Source organism: Momordica charantia, assembly GCF_013281855.1.
Source record: "Momordica charantia cultivar OHB3-1 chromosome 11 unlocalized genomic scaffold, Mcharantia_2.0 BLBB01000011.1, whole genome shotgun sequence".
In the NCBI taxonomy this organism is placed as follows: Eukaryota; Viridiplantae; Streptophyta; class Magnoliopsida; order Cucurbitales; family Cucurbitaceae; genus Momordica; species Momordica charantia.
The window spans coordinates 19,003,749-19,029,525 of NW_028275159.1; the positions used below are offsets into that span (position 1 = coordinate 19,003,749).

At 38.5% G+C, this 25,777-nt stretch overlaps 1 long non-coding RNA gene and 1 other non-coding gene across 2 annotated transcripts; one reads left to right on the top strand and one right to left on the bottom strand.

The window, feature by feature from the left end:
• Window positions 1–13,138: 13,138 nt before the first annotated feature.
• TRNAM-CAU (transfer RNA methionine (anticodon CAU)) lies at window positions 13,139–13,210 on the top strand. The gene has a single exon. It is a non-coding gene; the product is annotated as a tRNA-Met (tRNA).
• Window positions 13,211–15,393: 2,183 nt separating this feature from the next.
• LOC148208262 (uncharacterized) lies at window positions 15,394–23,365 on the bottom strand. Its single transcript, XR_015788670.1, has 2 exons — window positions 22,896–23,365; window positions 15,394–15,677 (listed from the first exon to the last, which is right to left on the bottom strand). It is a non-coding gene; the product is annotated as an uncharacterized LOC148208262 (long non-coding RNA).
• Between the last annotated feature and the right edge of the window lie 2,412 nt (window positions 23,366–25,777).

Below are 25,777 nucleotides of genomic sequence, written 5' to 3' on the forward strand. Positions count from 1 at the left end.
CAAATTATCTTGATTAAAACGTCCAAACATTCGTTTCAAAATCAAGAACACGCCAATTTATGTTCTTATGATCATTCTCAGGTATTACTAGCCTCACATAGTTTTCTATCCCACAAACTTTGCAAGTCGGTAAATTAGGATTCGTCCATGAAATTGAAGCTTTATGGTGCATGGTATCATTGTTCTTCTCTACAAAACTCGAGATCTTTTTAAATTTTATGATGAGATCATATTGTTTCTCAAGCATTTGGTGTTGCCGATAAATGTGAGGATCTGGTTCAATCGGAGGTGATATAGATTGTGGACCATGGATATGACAGCTTGATTTACATATTCTACAGTCTACTAAACAAGCTTGATTTGCTGTAGTTTAGTGGAAGTAAAAGTAGAAGTGCGACGGTTTGGTGTTGAGAATTATGAATTATAATTTCAATCATAATTAGATTGTTAGAAGAAGTGGGAGGATGCCTAGTATATATTATTATTAGATACAAAATTAAAATTGTTTATGCAAGGATATGCACAACAGTGTATTTCAGATTGCAGCTCGAACTCGGCCTCCGGACCGATCTGAATACTTGGGCGGACCTGCACAAAAAGGTGAGCACTCCGACGATCAAGTCAGTATAGGTCGGATTCCCAATTTAGTTCGAGGTCAGAAAATCATCGTAGCTGATCGTGGAGTGAGGTCCTCTACTTATGGGTGGTAGTCCCGCTAATCTCGCGACGGTTACACCCGGTAATCTCGGGACCGTCGGTTACACCCGATAATCTCGGGACCGACGGTTACACTCGATAATCACGCCGCTGACAGTAGCTCACATCGGCCCCTACCGAGCTTCCCGGTAGGTCGGACCTCGGCCAGGTTCACCTCGGCCCTCATACTTAGCATCTGTCAACGCTAGTGGTGGTGATCTCGGCGGTCCGAGCTGGGCATGACTCATGAGTCATCTTGGAGCACCAATAGGGGTCCTCCACGTGTCCAGGGTATTCTCTTCCCCAAACATTGGCCCCCTCTCTGTCTGGTCCGATCTCGACCTGGTAGAGAAGTTCATTCGACTTGCTTTGGACGCATGGCGACTTCCTATTCGTGGGAAAATATAACCGTTGCGGTGGATTTATCGTCGGAATATTCAAATATTCCGACGCTTTGGATCTTCGGGAGGATCCTAGCCGCTCGTTGATTACACGTGTACGGTGGGGAAATTTTTCCGACGAGCTATAATTATCCCCAATCCTTCAGGTCATACCTTACGTTTCCTGAATTCTTGGAGTTCGATCTGAAGGCAGCTCGAACCCTTGGTAGGTCGGTCTCTTCCCTCACTTTCTCTTTCGAACGTAGTTGCCATGTCGTCCTCTTTTAGCAGCAACTTAGGATCCGATGAGGATTTAGCTCGTAGGTTAGAGTCCGAGCTCGAGGAGATAGAAAACTTTAGGTTCTCCGATGACGGGGAGGATAGTGATGCCTCCACCTCGGGTCAGGGTTTGGAATACCCTTCTAGGATACCTGAGCACTGCCTCGGATCCCTTCGTAGGGGGTTCGCTATCCCTGAGAACATCCTACTTAAGATTCCGGAGGAGGGGGAGAGAGCTGACAATCCTCCAGAGGGATGGGTCACTCTCTACTTCAAAATGTTTGAGTACGGCCTCAGACTTCCCTTTCACCCTTTCGTCCAAGAGTTTCTTTTTCGAACTGGGCTGGCTCCGGCTCAAGTGGCCCCCAATGGGTGGGGTGTTATTTTCGCTTTGGCCATCCTTTTTTGGCTACGAGCTCGGGATAGTGAAGAGGCCGAGTTGTTGGACGTAGACCAGCTCCTCGCGTGCTTCGAAGCGAAAAGGATAGCTAAGAAGCCTGGTCGGTTCTATATGTGCGCAAGGAAAGGCGCATGCGGTATAGTTAAGGGGCCGACCTCCATCAAGGGATGGGTGAGGAAGTGGTTCTACGCTTCTGGGGAATGGCTTGCAAAGGACGAGTCAGGTCGTTCCTTCTTTGACGTTCCCACTAGGTTTGGGAACCTAGGTACGGAGTAGTTCTTACTTTTTGTGATTTTCTTTCCTGTCATTCAGGTCTAACTCGGACTTTGTCTTTGTGCAGTTTCAATCCGACCAGTCCCCGAGCTTACGCAAGCCTCCTTCGACACGTTGAAATATTACAAGGAGCATTGTCCGAGGGGTAGGAAGGTCGGAACCTTGGTGACCGACAAGCTGCTGCTTGAGTCCGGGTTGCTAGATTATAACCCTGCAGTTCGTCCCATTGAATCCTCAAGGCCGAACTCTGAACTTGGTATGCCGAGCTTGCTCCCCCCCTTTTTACTCTAACTTTGTGTTGACTCCTGTTTTTGTTTTGCAGCCATGGTTTGCGGATTTGCAAGCAACATGAAGCGCAAGTCCAAGGGCCGAGCCCATGCTCTTGAGGCCGCTCAGAGTTCGAAACCTGCCACTCCTGCTATGGTAGGGCCAACCTCGGAAGATCCAGCCCCAGTGATCGAGCTGGAGTCTTCTAGGGGTCTTTCGAGGGAGAAGCGCCCCAGGGATCAGACCGAGGCGGTGGACGTCTCTCCCTTGGGCGAGGAGGTGAGGGAGGAGGCCCCCCTGAAGCGAAGGAGGAAGAAGATCCATCATTCCGACCTGTGAAACAAAAGAGAAGACCTATAAACAAGGAGAAGAGTGATGTAATTGTTGAGGAAGTTAACAAACTTTTGAAAGCTGAATACATAAGAGAAATTTCGTATCCCGAGTGGCTCTCCAATGTTGTATTAGTTAAAAAATCTAACGGCAAGTGGAGAATGTGCGTAGATTTTACGAACTTAAATAAGGCATGTCCGAAAGATTGCTTCCCACTGCCGAGGATTGATCAGCTCGTGGACGCCACAGCCGGGCACGAACTGCTCACCTTCATGGACGCCTACTCCGGGTACAACCAAATCAAGATGCATGTCCCAGATGAAGGTCATACCGCTTTCATAACAGACCAAGGTCTGTACTGCTACAAGGTCATGCCCTTCGGGTTAAAGAACGCAGGAGCGACCTACCAGAGAATGGTGAACAAAATGTTCGCCAAGCAGATCGGCCGGAATATGGAAGTGTATGTGGACGACATGCTTGTCAAGAGCAAGCAGTCTAAGTCGCATCTCTCCGACCTGGCCGAAGCCTTCGAGGTTCTGAGGGCATATCAAATGAAGCTCAACCCTGCTAAGTGTGCCTTTGGAGTCTCCTCGGGAAATTCCTTGGCTTCATGGTAAACAACCGGGGAATCGAGGCCAACCCCGAAAAGATTAAAGCCGTGATCGAGATGGAGGCACCTAAAACGCTGAAACAGCTTCAGTGCCTCAATGGCAGGATTGCGGCCCTGAACCGGTTTGTTTCAAGGTCGACAGATAAGTGCCTCCCTTTCTTCAAGGTCTTACGAAAGAAAGGGCCGTTTGAATGGACAGCGGAGTGCGAGCAAGCGTTTCAGCAATTGAAGAGCTACCTCTGTTCGGCACCCTTGCTTGCCAAGCCCATGCCGGGGGACAAGCTCCAATTGTACCTAGCAGTGTCTGACAGTGCCGTCAGCTCGGCCCTAATCAGGCAAGAGGAAGCGCTGCAAAACCCGGTCTACTACACAAGCAAGGCTATGACCGAAGCCGAGACTAGATACCCTCAGATGGAGAAGTTGGCTCTCGCTTTGGTCACCTCGGCCCGACGACTTAGACCATACTTCCAAGCCCATACGGTGGTGGTGCTCACTAACTTGCCCCTTAAAAGTATCTTCCACAAGTCGGAAGCTTCCGGACGCCTAATGAAGTGGGCAATAGAGCTAAGTGAGTACGACATCCAGTTCGAACCCAGAACTGCGTTGAAAGGACAAGCAGCGGCAGATTTCATAGCCGAGCTCACACCACCTTCCGAGCTGAGTCCGACCTGCCTTGGACAGTCTATGTCGATGGATCCTCCAATGAGAAGGGGTGCGGAGCCGAGGTCCTCTTGCTCGGACCAGGGGATGAGCGATTTGAGTATGCCTTGCGGTTCAGCTTCCGGACTTCTAACAACGAGGCTGAGTATGAAGCATTTATTGCCGGCCTGCGAATCGCTCGAGCATTGGGGGCCTCTTGTGTTAAGGTCTTCAGTGACTCCCAGCTGGTTGTGAGCCAGATCAAGGACGAATACCAAGCCAAAGACACCCGAATGGAGAAGTATTTGGGCAAGGTCAGATCATACCTCGCCCAGTTTCGAACTTACGAGGTAAGCAGGATTCCGCGAGCAGAAAATTCTAATGCTGACGCCTTGGCCAAGTTAGCATCGGCGTACGAGACCGACCTCGCCAGGTCGGTCCCCGTCGAGATCCTAGATAATCCCTCCATCTTAGAGCCAGAACTGATGGAGATCGGCGCTCCAGAATCCTCATGGATGGACCCGATCGCGGACTTCATTAGGGGCAACTCACCACAGGACGCCAAGGAGCGCAGAAAGTTGGCAAGGCGGGCAGCTCGGTTCATGGTCCGAGATGGGGCATTGTACCGACGTGGCTTTTCCCTGCCTCTATTGAGATACCTAACCCCTGAAGAGGGCCTGTACGTCCTCAGAGAGATCCACGAAGGAGTGTGCGGCAATCACTCAGGCGCCCGGTCGCTGTCAGCCAAAGTGATCCGACAAGGATACTATTGGCCGACCCTCAGCCAGGACGCCAAGAAGTTCGTTAGAACTTGCGACAATTGCCAACGCTACGGAACCATAATCCACCAACCTCCCGAGCTGCTCACCCCCATCTCGGCCACATGGCCATTCGCGCAGTGGAGGGTAGATATCATTGGTCCTTTCCCTTTGGGCAAGGGCCAGACCAAGTTCGCTGTGGTTGCTGTGGATTACTTCACCAAGTGGGCCGAGGCCGAGGCGCTCTCCCGCATAACGGAATCCAGGATCACGTCCTTCGTATGGACGAATATTGTATGTCACTTTGGTATACCGCAGGCCATAGTGACAGACAATGGGAAGCAGTTTGACAATGCCAAGTTCAAAGACTTTTGCAGCAAACTTGGCATAAGTCATCTCAGCTCGTCCCCCGCACATCCGTAAGCAAATGGGCAGGTGGAGGCAGTCAACAAGATCATCAAGCGAGGCATCAAACTTAGACTAGACTCCAAGAAAGGCAGGTGGGCCCAGGAGCTACCAGAGGTTCTGTGGTCGTACCGGACCACCCAACGAGAGTCGACGGGAGAGACCCCGTTCTCCCTGGCCTTCGGCTCCGAAGCTGTAGTCCCGGTTGAGATCGGCATGCCATCTGACAGAGTAGAGCATTACGAGCCTACGACGAATAAGGATGAGCTGCTCCTCAACCTCGATTTGTTGGAAGAAAGAAGAGCAATGGCCCAGCTACGCCTGGCGGAATATCAGAGCAGAATGGCCAGACATTACAATGCCCGCGTTCGACCTCGGGCCTTTCAGGTCGGACATCTGGTCTTAAGGAGGGTCCAAACGCATGTGGGTGCCCTTGATCCGGCCTGGGAGGGCCCGTTTGAGATCAAGGGCATAGTCCGACCTGGGACGTACATATTGGCCGATCTGAAAGGAGACGTCCTCGCGCACCCGTGGAACGCGGAGCACCTGAAGCGTTATTATCTTGAAATACAAAAGGATTTTCAATGCATCTGTAAAGACTGTTCCAAAAGAATTATGATCGGAATAAATGTGATGATTTAATTTCATGCTTCCGAGTTCGACAAGAAATTAAATGGGGGCCACGGACTCCCACGCGATCGCATTCCAGCAGTTGGTTCAAATTCAATCCTTCGAAGCCTAAGGGTACGAGGTGCGATGCCAAAACCATTGACGAACTTAAAATTCAAACCTTCAAGGCAAAGGGGGCGATGTGGAAAGTTCAAAATGATCAAGCCTCCGAACTTGGGGGTACGCGGAACGATATGAGGAATAGCTACGGACTTAGGATTTTAGCCTTTTTACCTTTTTAAGTTAAGGGTGAAATGTTAAAAATCCAGAGTTGGTGCAATGTATTGAACATCAAGAGATTCAAACTCAAACTTTCAAATTATGTTAATTAAAGGCGCGACCTCAAAAGTAAGAGGTGCGAGGTGACATTAGCTGCAGTTCAAAGGAAGGGCAAAGAAAAGAGGTTGCTAACAACAAAGTAGAAGCAAATGGGAGTCTCTTTATTGAATGAAGAACAGAGCCAAGGCTTATAGACCTTGCAGCTCTGCCCTGACACTTACAAACAAAAAAGAAAAGGGAGTGAGAACAGCGAAAGGCCTCGTGAAGGGTGGTCGCCTAAGAGCCTGCTGGGGGAGCGCCCTCCTGAGTGGAGCCGACCTGGTCCTCTTCGGGATCGGAGTAGTCAGAGTCCAGATCCCTGACATACTGATCCACCAACGCTTGGGGGCCAGGGGTGCCGCCAGGTCCAGACGCCCACTTCTCGGCATACCTCCTTTTCAGACCGCTGAGATCGATCTGAAGGTCGGGCATGTCGGAAGCAATGCCCTTCATGAGGAACTTGAAGCCCGCGTCAGAAAAGTCTTTGGCAAATCCATCAAAGTCAGGATGTTGCCTAAACGATTCCTCCAGCAGGACTCCATTGCTGAGGCGCTCCTTCGCCGTCTCCAGCTCGGCAGTCGCATGCTCCAACTCCTTATCCTTCGCTTCAAGCGCCTGGAGCATGTTGTCCTTCTCCTTCAGGAGCTGGAACTTCTCCCTCTCCAAGCCCCTGGTGATAGCGTGGGCAGCTCGGAGTTGGGCCTTGCGCCTGTCCTCCTCCTTCTTCAGCAGCTCGGCCTTAGACTCCACCTCGGCCTTCAAAGTCTCCACCTCAGAGTGAGCCTTCAGCAGCTCATCCTTCATGGTGGAGGAAGCAGCCTCCAAGACAGCGGAGAACTCCTCTTTCTCCCTCACTGCCAGAACTTCCCTCCCATCCAGCTCGGCCTTTACAGCCAGAGCCGATTGAATGGAAGCAACGAACGCCTGAGAAATGGTACAAGGAAAAAGTTAGATCGAACTATCTGTTGGGCGAAATCAAGCAAAAATGGGGCACTAGTCTTACCTCGGCGGCGTAGTCGATGGTCCTCTGCAGAACGGACCCAGGGGCGCTCACAAATTTGGACGCCCTCCTTAGGCAGCGGTCCAAACTTGCAGCGAAGATGCGGGACACCTGGTCCCTCACCCCAGAACTTGACGGCTCAATTCTGAACCGCGCCGTCACGTCGAACGTCCCGCCCATCCTGGCCGCAGGATCGTCCACCCGATCTGCGAAACTTGCAGGCAAGACCCTGCAAGCTCCGACCTCCGATGGGGAGATCGCCTTCTTTTTCTTCCTTCTTCGCTTCAGAGGGGCTTCCTCCCTCGCCTCTTCGCCCAAAGGCGAGGCGTCCGCCGCCTCGGTCTGGGCGTCCACCGCCTCGGTCTAATCCCTGGGGCGCTTCTCCCTCGAGGGACCCCCAGAAGACTCCAGCTCGATCACCGGGGCTGGATCTTCCGAGGCAGGCCCTGCCACGGCAGGGGTGGCAGGTTTCGAGCTCTGGGCGGCCTCAAGAGCATGGGCTCGGCCTTAGAATGACCAGGCAACTCATTCTCAATCCTGAGTGAGTTATGAACTCCTGCCCGTGAGGGCTCGTCCTTTGATCTGTATGGGTGAGAGTGGCCTTGAGTCGCCGACTCAACATTCCTACCATTTTGGGGACGAGACCGAGTGGGAAGCTGGGAATATAACTTCACAAGATGGAATTCACTTCTCCCCGACTTTAGGGAAGTAGGTGAGTGTTCCCTTAAATGCTGACTCCGGGACTTGAACAAGGGGCCCCACCCTCTCATTGGCCGAGAGGGACTTCCGGTTATTGGTTGGACCATAACCGGGTTGTTCATTAGAGGAGCAGTGGTGTTTAAGGAGTAAGATGTAACTCAGGGGTAAAACGGTAATTTGACCCAACTTGAGTTACGAACACTCGTGAAGGATTGACTCGTCATTAATGGTCGTATATCCATGGACACGAAAACATTCTGCAGTGAGAAGAGTGCAACTGCGGGTCTTTGGTGGAGTGACCCGTAGTTAACGAATGTTGATTAACTCGGTCAATGAGTTTGACCGATTAATCTCGCATCGTTGGAGCTTCTGATCTGTAGGTCCATTAGGTCCCCTTACTAGCTCATAACGGGTAAAACGAGGATCAAGTTTTTAGAAGAATTTGAAATGTTCAAATTACTTAAGGGATTATATGTATATTGATACATTATAATATATAGTTAATTATAAATTAAAACTATATATTATGAGAGAAATTATTTGAATGAGATTTAAATAAAAATTAATATGGATAAGATTCATATTAAAACTATAGGTTAAAAATAATGTGCATAAGATGTACATTAGAACTATAGGTTATACGATAGAAATGTTATAGAATATGATTCTATTTTTATGATAAATAATTAAGTGTTAATTATTTATTTGATTAATATATATATGTTAATTAATTATTAATTGGATTAATAATTAATAATTATTTATTAAGTAATATGATTAATTAATAAATTATTTTTATATTTTAATTATTATATATATATTATATATATATATTAATTATTTATAATTATATATATATATATATATATTATATATATATTAATATTCACATTTAACTCCCCTGCATTATTGTAGGGGAGTGGGGGAGATAAGTGACGTGGGGATTGGTTTTCTGCAAAACCCAAGAAAGGTTACAGAAAAAAAAAGGTGAACAGAACTCCCAAGCTTCTCTCTCGTTCAAGCTCTCAATCAAACTTTCCCTCTCGTTCCAAAGAAATTCTCCCACAAGAACGATCTCGTACCTAGAGGATAGCGAGGAAGGCTCGGTGGTGGTGTTCGTCGGAAATTTGTTGAAGAAACGTTCTTCAAAGGTATTGAATTTCCTCTGTATTTTCCTTCTTTGAAATCCGATTTTGTATCCCGAAAAACAGCAATGAAGATCTGCTTCCTCTCCGGGATTCACATCTCTTCAATTGGTATCAGAGCCGCGTTGCAATTCTGATTTTTTGGGATCAAAATCGCTAAGTTTGGTGGGTGATTACATATTTTCGAAATATGGGTTTTTGGGTTGGAAAATTTCCGAATTTTTGGCACTTAGATAGCGTTTTTCTTCGTGATTTGATCATGTAAGGGCCCGGTGTTTTGGGCATTATGTTTCTGCTTTGTTTCTGTAAGTCTGTGTCGCTCGAAAGTCGTTCGTGTCATCGAATTGGGCGAAAAGTTGCAGAAAACAGCGAAGAAGACAAAGCAGACTGCGCAGACAGCGCCATGGCGTTATGCAGCAGCGCCATGGCGCTGCGGGACAACATACGGCGCCACGGCGCTGCAATGTAGTGTCGTGGCGCTGCCCCGGGTGTCTTTCGACGCGGTTCCGAGGCTCCGGTTCGCGGTTCGAGGGCGGATGCAGTCAGTTTTTCTTATTTTGTATTATTTCGTTTTCTTAGGGTGCCAAAAACCGTTCCAACTTTGCTATTTAATTATTTTATGCATTATGAATGTATATTTTAATTAAAATCATATAGCATATTGTATGCCATATAGTTTTAAAATCCCACTATAGGTTACATGCATAATATGTATGTTTGATATATAGTATGTATGGTCATACATCATATAGTTAGAAATGTTATAATGTATGTATGCATCTTTTATTTTCATAATTAATATAAGTGTTGTATTAATTAGATGAAAATAAAGTTGCATTGAGCATGACATTATTTTGGATAATATAATTGTTATATTAATGTATGCTTTCAATGCATGTTTATAGTTTTAATTTCTTAAATTTTATAAGAGTTATAAAATGTGGTAGATAGAAATTAAAATCTATAATAAAGAGTTGCATGCAAACATAACGTCTAAGTTAATTAATTTTAAAGGGGTTTAAAATTAATTAGACCTTAGGTTATATCTTCTAATGTGATTAGGGGGTAGTCTTTTATTTTGTTTTAACTAGGTTTAAAATGAAATAATAAAAGATTAAATATAAAATGTTGTCTATAAGGGAACCCTGTCTAAGGAAGGTTCTGTCTAGGCTGAGGTATTTAAGCTGACCGTAAGGGAACACCTCTACCTGGGAACCGACCTGGAGGTTGAATTAGTCAATATTTTATATACAAGCAATAATGTCGTTGGTTTATTAAAGTGTTTAACGAACTAAAACATTATTGTACAACTTCCGATATAATAGTTATATTGGGCCGACTAAAAATTCACTTTGTTAATTTCACTTAGCCGGGATTTATCTAAGTAATATACCCTAGTCTTATAATACTAAGTGGGAGCAAAAGAGAATATGTAATATACAGCGTATATATTTGATATACAAAGTATATATAATCTAATTGGAACTCCAGAAGAACTTTCAAAGCCACTAGAGTATCTTAAGAAAGAATTTGAGATGAAAGATATCGGTAAAACAAAATTTTGTCTTGGCCTACAAATTGAGCATTTAGCAAATGGGATATTTGTACATCAGTCAACTTATACAGAAAAAATTTTGAAAAGATTTTATATGGATAAAGCGCACCCATTAAATATTCCAATGGAAGTTCGCTCACTTGATGTGAAAAAAGATATATTTAGACCTCGAGAAATAATGAAGAGCTTCTTGGTCCTGAAATACCATATCTTAGTGCAATTGGTGCACTTATGTATCTGGCTAATAACACAAGACCAGATATAGCATTTTGAGTTAATTTATTAGCTAGATATAGTGCTTATCCTACAAAAAGACATTGGAATGGGATTAAGCATATATTTCGCTATCTTTGAGGAACGACTACTATGGGTTTGTTTTATTCAAACAAATCAAATTTCGATCTAGTTGGATACGCAGATTCTGGATATTTCTCTGATCCACACAAAGCTAGATCTCAAACTGGTTATTTGTTCACATGTGGAGGAACTGCTATATCATGGCGATCAGTAAAACAAACCATAACAGCCACCTCCTCAAATCATGCTGAAATTCTTGCAATTCATGAAGCTAGTCGAGAATGTGTATGGTTAAGATCAATGACTCAACACATTCATTAAACATGTGGTCTATCATCTAGTAAAAATCTTCCAACGATACTTTACGAAGATAACACAGTATGTATAGCTCAAATCAAATGAGTATATATTAAAGGAGATAGAACAAAACATATTTCACCAAAAATTTTCTGTACTCATGATCTTGAAAAGAATGGTACTATCAATGTTCAACAAATTTGTTCGAAAGATAACTTGGCAGATATATTCACAAAGGCATTACCTACAACAACCTTTGAAACATTGGTGCTCTACATTGGAATACGACGACTCAGAGATCTCAAGTGATGTTTCCATGAGGGGGAGTTAAATATATTGTATGATTTTGGGTTTATTAGATTATATGAAATATGTACTCTTTTTCCTTCACTAGGTTTTTTTCCCACTGGGTTTTTCCCTAGTAAGGTTTTAACGAGGCATATTTCATATATACAATGGGCATCTGAGGGGGAGTATTATGAATTTTTAAAATTAAATAGATGTCCACTAACCCTTGCTTAGTGTCCAAATCTTGAGGTGTCTCATAATCCATGCTCCATATGTCCTCTATGTGTTTTTTATTCATAACCCCATATGTTTCATTATCCATGCACCATGTGTGGAAACCCTAATGCCCCATATGTCTCAATTTTAGACATTGTTAGTGTCATGTAAATCACACTACATGCTTATCCATGACCTATAAATAAGGTCAATGTGGTGCTCATTGTTAAGTGAAAAATTAGTGGTGAGAAATTAGTGAGAAATTTGGTGGGAAATCAAGTTTGAAAATTGGTGGGAAATGCCATTTTGAATTTTGAATTTTCTTTTATTATTTGAATTGTTTTGTTTATTTTATTTCCCGACGTTGCCTCATTTCGTTCCTCAATTTTACAACAGTTGGCAAGTTTTTTTTTTTTTTTAAATATTGTGTAATTATAATGTACAACATTGAGTCAATCTGTGAAAAAAAAATGATATTTTTTTTATCAAATTAATCAAAATATGAATTTGATTACTCTTTTTATGCCAATTAATGAAGACAGTAATTTTTGCCAAACCTGTGATTCTTGACACTTTTTTTTTATTCACGATAATAATTTTAAACAAAATCATAGTTTATTATCATTTACGTGTAAAACTTTCATGATAATTTTAAGTTATTTGAAATTTATACAATACTTGATTTGAAGGTAGAGTAAAATTCCAATTCATATTTACTTTATATAAAATTTAAATTCAAAATTTATTATTTAGATATAATAAAATTACTAAATGCTATTGAGATTTGTGGAGTCAAAATGACGTCGGAACGAGCTAGGAATGATATGGATTAAGCCAGGATGCATCAGGATTGAAGCGGGGATGAAAACAAGGGAAAGTGGAAGCTACAGGCCAGAATGGCCGAGAGTGCAGCGCCACGGCGCTGTCAAAATGAGGGGAGTACGCCTTTTGTCCGTCCGTTAAGGGTGAGCAAACACAACCGAAAAATCGAGTCAACCGATAAAACCGACCGAAAAGAGACCGGGCGGTCGATTTTAAGGAGGTGTCGGTCGGTGGTCAGTTCTGCATTTTCAGAATCGATTAATCGATCAGTTGGTTCACAAGGACCCTGTAAAAATCGACCGACAGACTGATTTTAATATTAAAATAATATATTTTTATTTCGTATATAACCAGCCTAAGGCACATTCTTCCATCTCTTAATTTTTTTTTCTCTATGCGCCGCATCCTACACCACGAATCAAGAGATGGACAAGGAAAAAACTCTCAAATCCCCCTCAAATCTCAATTCCCAGTATTGACCTGAAAATTGTCGTGGCGGTTAGGTTTTGACCCGAATCGATTACACCCTCAGTAGTCAGATATATTATAGATGTATACCATTTGAAAGTTATCATTTTCAAATTGAACCTTCGTTTTTTTAAAAAAGTGCTATATTTGGAAAGAAAAAACTAAATGGAGTTGATATTTATTAAATGTTTTTGTCATATTTACAACTGCCCCTAAAATCTATCTCTATTCTAAAAAAAAAATTAAATGATTTACTTACCTATTTGTCAAATTATTAAAAATTTAAAGTAATGGTATAAAACGTTAAAACAGTTTATTTTTCTACTAATCAGAGTGGCGCAGCGGAAGCGTGGTGGGCCCATAACCCATAGGTCCCAGGATCGAAACCTGGCTCTGATATTATCATAAGTCTTAGTTATTTTTATCTCATTTAATTAGTTATATTATTATTATTTTATATTTAATTTCTAAATAAAAATGCATGAGTATGAAACGTAAAATATTTATTTTAAACGGAATAAACTAAATTAATGTTATGAATAATAAAAACTAAAAAAATGTCATGTATATATATATATATATATATATATATATTTAACCAAACAAAATGGCCAAGATAGTATTTGGTTAAATCTAAAAATAAATCAATAAGACTTTAATACAACATGTATTAAGATAATATAAATAATAATTTTTAAAAAGTCTATTGCCATAAAGTTATAATTTATAAGAAATAAACATTGATATATAGAACTAATTCATAATTTTATATATATATAAAAAGTCATAATTTATATATAAAAAAAATTAAATAGATTTAATTTCTTTTGGTTTTTAATTACAAAAATAAAATAAAAGTTATCTAAACTGTTAAATCTATTTCAATTGGTTTGTTTTAGTTTCTTAACTTCATAAATACATTCATCCTAGACCCAAATTATTCACAAATAACATAAAATAAATTACTATTTTCAAATATAGCATAAAATAAAATAAGAGGAAATCGGTAGGAATGACCTCTTTTGGGGTCAATAATTTTTTACCTAGCTTTTGAAAAAATAAGTCACTTTTAGACAAATTATATATTTACCCTTTCTCAGGTAACTAAATTTTTCTTTCACTCTTCCCATTCTCGCTCCTCTCTCGCTTTAATATCTTCAAAATTGTCATCATTTAAATTTATAAAAGAAAAACAAAATACAAAAAACAAAAAACCAAACTTTTTTCTCAAAACACTCCTCTTTCTCTCTCTCTAGCTTTCTCTCTTCGAAGACCTCGACGAGTTCCTTTCCAAGCGAATTAAGCCACAAATTTGTGACCGGTGATGGTCGCATGATTTCCAACGAGTCTTGTTTGGTAACGTTCTCATATCTTGCTTCTCATTTTTTGAGAAACATACATGTTCGTAACAAATCCCGTTTCTCGTTTTTAAAATTTGATAAATGTTTCCAAAAAAGGGGATCAACTTTTGTGAACTACAAAAAGTAGTTTCGTTCTTGCCATTCCTATTTCTGTATTTTCATGTGGTGAGCACGATTTGGTTAAAATCTATAACGCACATCAAACTACATGCATTCAAGTGGTGGCATAGCGGTGCTAGCATATTCCAAAAATTCATCGCATACTCCCACGTCTAGAGTACTATATGGGTAAAGTGCTTTTTTTTTTTTAATTTAAAACCTTTTGAAAATTTATTGTCTTATCTAAAGTTATTATATTTTCTTTAAACAAAAATTTTCTATTTTCAAATTAAAAATGTTTTGAAATTTTATTTTTTTATTTAAAGCTAATTTATATTATTTTTTATTTTTTATTTGTAATTTAAAACATTTTGAAAAGGTATTCTTTATTTAAAACTATTATATTTTCTTCCAACAAAAATTTTTTATTTCGAAATTAAAAATGTTTTGAAATTTTCTTTTTTATTTAAAGCTAATAATTTATATTTTATATGAAATAAATTTATGTTGTAAATTATGTTTCCTTGGATAAATTATACTCTCCGAGTATATTTTATATTTTTTCATATTATATTTACTAAATATTATTTTAACTAAAAATAAAAATAAGTCAACCATAATTAAAGCTCCGTCAGAGATTGTGAGTTCAAATCTCGATCTTTACAAGTTATTGTACTAAAAAAATTAAAAATAAAAACAAGAAACAGAAAATAGTTGGCAAATATATTTTTATTTCTATTTCTTTATTCAAGAAACAAGAAACATAAATGGTTATCAAACATATTCCCGTTTCTAGTTCAAAAAAATTAAAAAAAAAAAAAGAAACAGAAAACAAAATGTTACCAAACGGGCCCTAAATTTCCAAAATCGATTTGTTCATTTAAACAGTTTCTTTAAAGCTTATACAACACCTCTAAGGCAAATTGAAACAGACAATTCCCAATAAATTTCAGCAATTAATAATAACGAAATAAAGAGTATCGACACAAGAATTTATAGTGGTTCATCCTATAAAAGACCTACATCCCCTTGCAAATATTAACACCTCTGCGAGTCAATATTATTATCAACAGAGATCATGATATACAATAGTCATACAATCATAAACAAAATCAACAAATCTACGAAAACCAAGAATTCATTCGATGATGCTCCCACTCTATCTCTTTAAAGAATAAGAGGAGCAACTAAACTTGAACAAAAACGATTCTGTCTAAGAAAAAATTTAGACCCAATACAAGAGAGATACAACCTTTGATATGATCCACATCAAACACACGCTCGAAACAAAGGGGATTACCAAATAGCCGTTATCCTCTACTACCCAGGTCGAGAACGTTGACAGTGTCGTTTCCCCTCGTTTATAAGCAACAGCGGTGTCTTGCAACGACGACAGCCATGTCGACCTTCTAGCATCAATATGTTTAACAGCAATTAAATCATCATTGATAGTATCTCTAATAAAGTGGTATCTAACATCAATATGTTTAGTTTTTTTCATGGTGAAAATGATTTTTAGACAGGTGTATGACACTTCGACTATCATATAATACAGTAACATTGACAATGCAACCACATAATTCGTAGACTATTCCTTTAAGCCAAATATATTTTTTAATAGCTTCAGTTAATGCATTATTTCATGCTCGGTAGTAAATAAAACAACTATAGGTTGTAAACAAGCTTTCAAACTAATAGTACAATCAAAAAGTTTAAAAACAAATCCAGTCAAAGACAAATGCTTATCAATATCATCAACAAAATTAGCATCCACATACCCTTAAATTTCTATACCAATTTTCTCATTAATAGTTGTATTTTCTCCACCATAAACAAGATATAAACGTGAACGAGAGGCAAGATGTCTTAAAATCCATTTTAATAGCATTCTAGTGTTGTTTTCCAGGAGGTAAGAAATCTACTAACAACACTTAATGGAGGAGCAAGGTCAGGTTTAGTACATACCATAGCATAGCATAGCATGCATAAGACTCCCAACAATATTAGCATAAGAAAAATCAAGCATATCATCAATATCATTTGAGGTCTTAGGGGAATCATTAGAAGACAATTTAAAATGTTTCCCAAAAATGTACTAACCTTCCTACAATCTTGTACTCCTAATCTTGTAACTAGTCTATCTATGTAATTTTTTTTTGAGACAAACACAACTTCTTTCTAACACGATCTCTAGTAATATTAATCCCTAATATCCTTTTTACTTGCCCTAGATCTTTCATTTCAAACTTTCTACTTAAAATATCTTTTAACTTATTAATCTCATGCATAGATTTAAAATCAATCAACATATATAAGTAAATAGACAAAATTATATTTTGAAACTTTTTTACAATAAACACATGTTAGGGTTGACTTTTTACTACAGAAATGTGAGTCGGTAGGTCTGTTTGACCATAAAAATGAACTATTTCCCATGATTATTAGCTAAAAAGATTTATATATTCTTAAAGTAGAACATGCATAGAATATTTCTGGATAATTTTCAATATATGGTACTTTAGGAAAAATGTGAGAAACAAACGTGGTTAAAGTTGGAAGAAAATCACAGAATTCTGTTTTGCAGGAAAAGTGCCTAAGCACTTTTTGGCATGGTCAAACTTCAAAAACGTGTGTTTCACTTCATGAAGGGCAAATGAGTCATTTTCAATATGTTTAAATGAAGCAACAACCGTGAGACCAAGTCAAGGTGAGGTTGTTTAGAGAATCTCAACTCATTTCCTCCTAAAATGATGGGAAGTTCAACCTCCTTGAGAGCCTATAAAAGGGAGTCTCTCCCCCAGCAACAAATCATCCCATTTTCATCTTCGTTTCTTTCATTCTTAGCTGTAGTTTTCATTCATAAGCTTTGAAGTACACAGGAGTTATGTTTTAGTTGTTCTTTCCTTGTGTTTTCACACTTTTACTTATTGTGTTGCTTTTAATTCAAGTTCATACTTCTATTCTTCATCTATTATGTTATTTTAAAGTTCTTAAGCGAGTTCACGCTCCCCTTACACTCTAAAAAGAAGATGTTTAAGCTAGAACTCCTTGTACACCGTTATTATTCATTTAAATTCAATGGAAATTCCTTCGTTTATGTTTTCGTGTATTTTCTTTCCTTTAATTATGCACTAATTTATTTATCAACCTCTCTTTGGAATGCCTTAGCCAAAATGATTTGATTTTCAACATGCTCGGGATTTGCCTAGATTGCGATTGGCGCAATCTTGGGTTGGTTTACAAAAATTTCTCTTTACGTATTTTTTTCCATTTGGCCACTATGAAATTGAATTATGCACTAAAGTCCAACTCTTAGAAGAGTGGATTAGGTAAAATAATAAGAAACCAATATGGGATGTGACTTAGACATAAGTGCATAAAACACGGTCATAGACATGGGCCCTCTGACCCATAAATGAAAGTGAGTTGATAAATATTCTCTAGGATTGTAATCACACGTATAAATATGAATGTAGGTTACCCTAACCTCTGCAGCAACCAAAATCGGTTCGTGAAATAGTAGAACTCATATTCCCAAGTTTAGCCAGATTGTGGCTGGCACATTTTCCCTAAAGTGTGTATCTTCCATATTTTCCATCAAAACTAAGGTAGGAAGCAGAGACATTGTATTTTATAAAATTGCTTGATATTTGAAACCTCACTCAACAACATTTTATCACTATTTTCTTCATAAACCACAATTGCATTTTGAACCATTTCACTGCATTACTTGATTTTGAAAGCACAAGTCTCTGAGGATTCGACCTTGGATTACTCCCAAGTATTACTTGTGACCATGTACGCTTGAACGTGTCTCTTATCTTTTAAAGGCAGAGAAAGTCCCAACAACACAAATATCATATCTACTTATATTAAAGTATATTGAAATCATATAAGTGTCGAAATGTTTATACTATTGAGAGGTAGTTGCTTTAAACCATATAAAGACCTTTTAAGGAGGGAAACTTTCTTTTCTTGTTTTGGAGCTTCAAACCCAAGAGGTTGTTCCATGTAAATAGTCTCCTCAAAATCACCATGCAAAAAAGCAGTTTTAACATCCATTTGTTATAATTCAAGATTATAATGCACAACAAAAGGAAGTAGGATGCGTATGGAAGTATGTTTAACCATAGGAGAAAAGCCATCATTATAGTCTATGCCCTCTCTTCGAGTGAACCCTTAGCAACTAGTCTAGCCTTAAGTCTAGGTTTATTTTCGTCTTCAAGGTTCTCTTTTATTTTATAAAACCACTTACAACCCACTCTTTTAGCTTCCGCTGACATGTTAACAAGTACCCAAATTTTATTCTTCAGTAAAGAATCAAACTCCTCTTTCATTACGGCCTACCATTTCTCACTATTCTTATCATTAATAACCTCATTGAAAGTTCGTGGTTCTTGGTTAACAAATTCATTAGCAACTATTATGGCATAGGATTTCATACCCATATCTAGTTGGTGGTCTAAATCATCAGTTAAGTTTTCACCATGTACCTCCTCCTCGTAGGGATCTGTTCTATAGGAGCAGTTTCATGTTCTATAATTGTCTGAACTACTTCTTCATTTTCGGAAGTAGTGCTAGGAGGAAGCTAAAATAGTTTAGGGCGACCGTCAGTTTTACTCTCTACATACCCTAACTTTCATCAAATGCAACATCTCTACTCATTAGAATTTTGGGATTATCAACATCTAGGCTCCATAGTTTATATCACTTTACCCCTTAGAATATCCTAGAAACGCACATTTCTTAGCCCTCAGTTCTAGCTTTCCATCATTTGCATGAGCATAAGTAAAGTACCCAAAAACTTTCATGTGTGTAAGGTCTGGGGGACTAACTTGTCAAAGCTCTTGAGGTGTTTTAGGGCTTATGGTGGTGGTTGATGACAACTCTCCGAAAGAGAGTTATTATGGCAATTATTTGGGTAATTTTGTACTTTATATTGAAGTTGTGTGTCTGATTTAGCTCATGAAAGTAAGAAACTATTATACAATTTGAAGAATGAGCTCCAATCCCTTCTATTTGATGTTTTAGCATAAGTTCCTGCTTATTTTTATTTTATTGGTTCTTTTGTGCAGAATGAAAGGCTGAAGGATTAAGTCGGGAAAAGAACATAGGATCAAGAGGAGAAGTGGAGAAGCATCCTTATGTCAAAGCATGCAGAGCTGGAATGGTCAGATGCGGTAGCCATAGGTTCACAGGTGCAATAATTGTACCATGCCCGTACAAATACCAACTGTGTACCTAAAATTAGGGCCCGATATAAAAGGAAAATGAGGACCCAGCCGACACATACAGATCCCAAGAGATAACATTCCTTGCGTGTAGCTAAAGACAAGAAAGAGAATCACCCCATTTTTTGGAAGAAGCTGGCGACAAAAGGAGGAAGCTGTTGATTTCATGTTGTTGGCGCCTTTTCAGTCTGCATTTTTGTCGTCTTCTTCAAAATTGGTTGCTTCTTTTACTTGCCCATTTCATTTTCCCCCTCAGCCATGAACTAAACCCTATTACGGGGGAGATCTCAACGTTGTAACTCATAACAAGTAATACTCTAGCTGTTAAATAGAGCTTTGTGTATTCTTTCGTCTTACTAAACATTGTTAGTCACTTTATTAAGTTTGTTAACTTATGTATGATCCAGAAGGATATATGGTTAGTATGAATTACTCTATTTGTGATTTAGCTACTTTTCTTTGGTAGGTTCGTGGATACTTTAGATAATGTGTATGTAGTTCCCAAAATAAAGAGGACTTAATTTCAATTTCTTGTCTACTAAAACAATGTTATGTTATTTCTTTTTCATTAAATAAAGTGTTCATTTGAAATGGTGTTAATATTTGTTATGCAAAACTTCAAAACAACTTATATGTGTTAAGACCAACCATAACTACAACGATTTTAAATATATAGTTGTTTAAAAATGCTAAAACTCAACATAAAAGGCAAAGAACGTACTTCTCCTAAAGAAAATATCTATCTTTGGCACCTAAGATTAGATCATATAAATATATTAAGAGATTGGTTAAAAGTAGAATTTAGAAGATGACTCCTTATCTCCATGTAATTCTGACCAGCAGGTTGTCTTCGAGCCGTCGGAGATGATCTGCGATGGATCTCCGATGATCTAAGATAAAAATAAAATTTTCAAATTCCTAATTTTTCCCAATAATGCCACCAGCATCAGTGACGTTAAAATTAATTGAAGCTTCAGATTGCTTCTCCTCGTAATTTGGTCTTGCCGCGTCGGCCGATATTTGATAGGACCATCGTGTTCTTTAATCAGATAGGCATCTTAACTAATTGAGCTAAGGTCTCTCATATCTACTTTTAGTTTTCTATTAAAAAAATACTATATGCATAAAATAAAATCTTATGTTTATGTTTTTTTTAGTGAAATTTTCATTTGTTAAACTAATGACTTTTTTGTGGACTATACAATAACTAATAATTATGATTATGTTTATTAATTACAAAAGTCAAATATAATTTTTATTTTAGGTACATGTTTTTCAAATAAAACATTAAAGAGAAACATTTCAGAGAAAAAAATATATTAGAGAGAAATATCTTAAAAAGAAATAGGCTGAGACATGTTAGACAAATGCATGAGATTTTGAAAAACATAAACAAGTTTCGGAAACAGAAATTAGTAGATGAAGATATTCATACCCTCGAATTGAAACATAGTCAAATTATTTTAGATATGGCACATATGACGATACATAATTTAAAGGTTAAAATGTTATTTAGATCCCTATACTTTGAGGTTTATATCATTTTATTTCTCTACTTTTAAAATGTTGAATTTGGTCTCCATACTTTCAACTTCCGTTCATGTTAGTCTCCATATTTTCAAAATGTTCATTTTGGTCTTTATACTTTTTAAAAAGTGACTATTTTTGTCCATATTTGCAAAATCTCAAAACAAATTCTACCACGGAGGCCCTTTAATATAAGATTATGGTTACATTTCAATAAATATATTAAGTGAAGTATTGTCTTGAAATTGTCGTAGAAAAACAAGATTTAAAATAAAATTAAATGACCAAAATAGTCGCGACTAAAATGAACCAAAGTTGAAAGGTTAGAGAATAAAATTAAATGACCAAAATGGTCGCGACTAAAATGAACCAAAGTTGAAAGATTAGAGAATAAAATGAACCAAATTTAAAAATACAGAGACTAAAATCAACCAAATTTAAAAGTACAAAGGCCAAAATAACATTTTGGAAGTACAAAGGCCAAAATACAATGACTAAAATAAACCAGAGCTCAAATTACAGGACCAAAATAGCATTTTAACCTCATTTAAACTTCTCCTCACTCCCAAACAAACAAATAAACAGAGAAAAAAAGAAAAAAAGTTGTCGTGCCATATATGTTTTACTGTTGTTTTCTTTTCCATTGGTTTTCCACAGTTTTATTACACATTTTTTTAACTTTCGAAAACAAATTATCTAGAATTTCACTTTTTCCAAGTCTTCTATAAGTCATGGTTGGGATGGACTGTTCAATATCGATTTTTGTTGACTGCATCCAAAAAAAAACCTATATCAACATTTTTTTTTAACATAATACTCCATCATTTCTATTTATTATTTTACTTTTTGTTACTATTTGTATTCTCTTTAATTTCTAGAACTCCAATTATTGTTATGCATTTTTTTTATTCAATGGCTAAAAACCTTTTTTTTTTATATATAACCAGAAGTCTGAGCTTTGCTCCCCTACACAAGGAGCACCCTTTTATCCATTGTCAAATAATGCAACAGTTGTCTCAGTTTCTTTGTTATCACCCCTTTACAAGAAAAAAACAAGAAAAGAAGGAGGTTCTTTAGGTGGCTACTTTATTAAAGCTGTAGATGGGGAAGTGTGGACAGAAAGTTTGTAGGGAGGATGAGATCTATGAGATGTTTAAGGCTTCTTTCTGAAGTCTTTTTCTCTACATTTTTTAAATTATGGTTTTTTTAGTAATCCATGTTCAGACCAATGTTTTGAAATCCCCCTATTGCTATCTTTTTAGGTTCATGCCCCATCTTCCTTTTGTTTTCTGTTCCATTTTCTCTAAATGATATGGTATTGTCTCCTATCAAAAAGGTACAATTACGTATGCCAACTAGACCATAAATTGGCTTAATGGCCTTCAATAAGTTCACAAAGTATGCTAACAAGTTCTTCTAATCCAAGTTAACTAAAAATTCGGACACAAGTAACAAACTCAGAATTAAAACTTTTGCTAGTTAACCTTAAAATTTAATAACCCTCCTAGTTCTTAAAATTGGCTTAATTGTTGCTAGTTTTTTTTAGAACCGGGAGTCGGACCCTTGCTCCACTATACCCAGGGTACTCGCAGCCGTCCCAATGCACGGAATCGGGAGACATCAAAGGTTTTTTATATTAAGCTCACCAAAAGATTGAAACTAGAGATCTCTAAGTCGGTATCACTAGGAGGAATGAAAAGTCCAAAAGTATGTTGAAAATAGGAATGGATACGTTACTAAATGATGATGCAATCTTTCTCTATTTAACAATCCAAAAGTATGTTGAAAATGGTGTAGCTTACTTTCGTAGTCATTTAAACAGATCCCAAAATGCAAAACTCGCAAAATTAAGTAAATACAACTTACCAGAAAGCTAACTAGTACATTTAATTTGCACGCAGAATTCAACACCTTCTAAAAAACACGACAGTAGTCCAATTCCTTCCAACGTCGAAATGCCTTTTTTAGGATAATAACACTGTCAAAATAGAATCAACAATCTCTATAAAGCAAAATTAGTAGTCGACAGCGAAAATAATTGTGAAAAACAATATCAAGAGCGAAAATAATGCCCACAAAATAGAGGTCGCGGCAAGAATTTGGGTTATCCGAGAGAGCACATAGATGATTAGAAAAAATATGGGAATTGAAACAGGAATTAGCGTCGGTTGACAGGATAAGTAGATTAGACATAGGAAGAGAGAGACCTGATGAGGAGGAGAAGCTGCGACGCAACGGCGGCGGCGATATGGCGACGCAAGAAGCGAGGAGTATGAGAGAGACGTCGTGCGAGAGTTCAGTGGAGAGAAGGGTATGGTGTGAATTGGTTAGGCATTTGGGGGCATATTCGTTTTTTCATATACTCATTAATTTGGCTTCATCCCATTTTTAGATGAGTTTTTTTTTCTTCAATTTAATCTCTATTATTTAAAATTTTTTAATTTAATCATTTATATTATACTATTTTCAATTTAATCTCTCAATATTAATCTTTCAATTTAATCTCTCAAAATTTGAGGTTTGAAAATTAACAGGCGGTGCCCATCCATTTCACAATTATTTTATGCTGATGATAGTCTGTTGTTTTTCAAAGCTACCACAAGTAATTGCGGGAGTATAAAAGAGATCCTAGACTCATGAAAAGGCTTCGGGCCAATGTATTAATGTAGACAAGTCAATGTTCATGGTGAGCAAGAATATCAAGGAGGAGATGATGAATCTGATCAAGCAGGAGCTACAAGTGATTCACACAAAGACCCTAGGGCGGTACCTAGGGCTTCCTTCCCAAACAGGGCGGAATAAGAACCAGGTGTTTGCTAATATTAAAGACAGGGTTTGGAAGGCTCTTCAAAGATGGGAAGGGAAGCTTTTTTCAATGGGAGGAAGGGAAGTCCTTATTAAATAAGTAGCATTAGCAATTCCAACTTATTCTATGATTTGCTTTAAGCTCCCTGACAATCTTTGTGCTTATATAAATTCCTTGTGTGCTAGATTTTGGTGGGGAGCTACAGAAATAGATAGGAATAGGAAGATACATTGGCGCAGTTGGAAGAAGTTGTGCATCCCGAAAGACAAAGGAGGTTTGGGCTTTAGAGATATAAATATCTTTAACCAAGCCATGCTTGCTAAACAAAGTTGGAACCTTTTAAAGCATCCTAATAGTCCGGTTGCTCAGGTGCTTAAGGGTCGTTACTTCTCAAACGAAAGTTTCATCAAAGCTAAATTGGGGAACAATCCTTCTTTCGTCTAGCGTAGTATCCTATGGGGACGTGGTCTTTCACGAAGGGATACCGATGGAGGATTGGCTCGAGTCTGGGTGTGGATATCTTGGAAGATCCGTGGCTTCCTAGAATTGGAAATTTTAAGCCCACTTTTGTGCACAACTCTCTGGAGAATTGCAAGGTCGCGTCGCTAATTAGGGCTCCCGAGGTGTGGAATGAAGATGCTATTAGGAACGGTTTCCAGGAAGATGAAGCTGACTTGATCCTCAATATTCCCCCTAGCAAGAATAGCAACAAGGATGAGATTACTTGGGGCTTTGACAATAAAGGTCTTTTTAAGGTTAAAAGCGCCTACAGATTGGGTATTAAATTTTAGGACCCTATGTTAGCTTCATCCTCGAAAGATGACATTTTGGGTAGATGGTGGAAGAGATTCTGGAAAGTTCAAGTCCTTCTTAAGATCTTAATTTGCTACTGGAAGATCATTCAAGATATCATTCCAACCAAGGCAAACCTTGGCTCCAAAGGCATTGTAACTAATAACGGATAGCCCATTTTGTCAAGAGAAAGAAGAGACAACAATTCATCTGTTCTTCAGTTGCAGGTTTGTTCGAGAACTTTGGGCAATTTATCTGAATCTTAATGTTGGCTCGTTTTCGTTGGACAGATTAGCTTGGACGGCTATGGACTACTTGGACTAGATTTGGAGAGGTTCAGATCAAAATAAACGGTAAACATGACTGATTCTACTATGGAGTATTTTGACGTACAGGAATCAAATCCTGCACAATACCACAGAGCAGACATGCATTTAGAAGCTCACGATTCTTATGGAAAGCAAACTTAGAGATTTTTCTAAAAGTTTCTAAAAGAACCTGCGCTTGGACGACAAAGAAATTTCTACCTCCTCCGGCTGGATCCTCCTGACGCCTCTCTGATGGAAGCTCAATTCTGACGCTACTTGGATAGACTCGTTGAACTAAGGAGGAATTAGGTGGATGGTTCGTGATTGGGAAGGGTGACTCATTTTGGCATGTTGTCGACATCTACAATGAAAATGACCTATTAAAGCTTTGGAAATTCTTGCAATTTTAGAAGGGCTCGAAGCGATGAAACGTTTGTGCACCTTTGAGGATGAAATCAAAGTTCAGGTGGAATTGGATTGCTTGGAAGCCGTGAAAATCATTAATAATTTATCTGTGGAGCTAACTGAGACCTCTTTGTTGGCGGAAGATATTCGGAAGGAGGCAGATTCCATGCCAATTGAAAGATTTCACCACATTTCGAGGAAGGCGAACAGAGCAGCTCACGGCTTGGCGAGGAAAGCATGCGAAGAGGGTTTTTCGTCTGTGTGATCGCTAAACTTCCCTTCGTGGCTCTCTAATTTGTTTCTTGTTGACAACGTTTAATTTCTTTTTAATTTCTGTTTATTTCAAAAAAAATAGAAGTTAAAATTTTGGTAGATGATAAATTTATTTGACATAGTACTTAATAAATTGATAAAAAGAATTTAAATGAAAAAGGAAA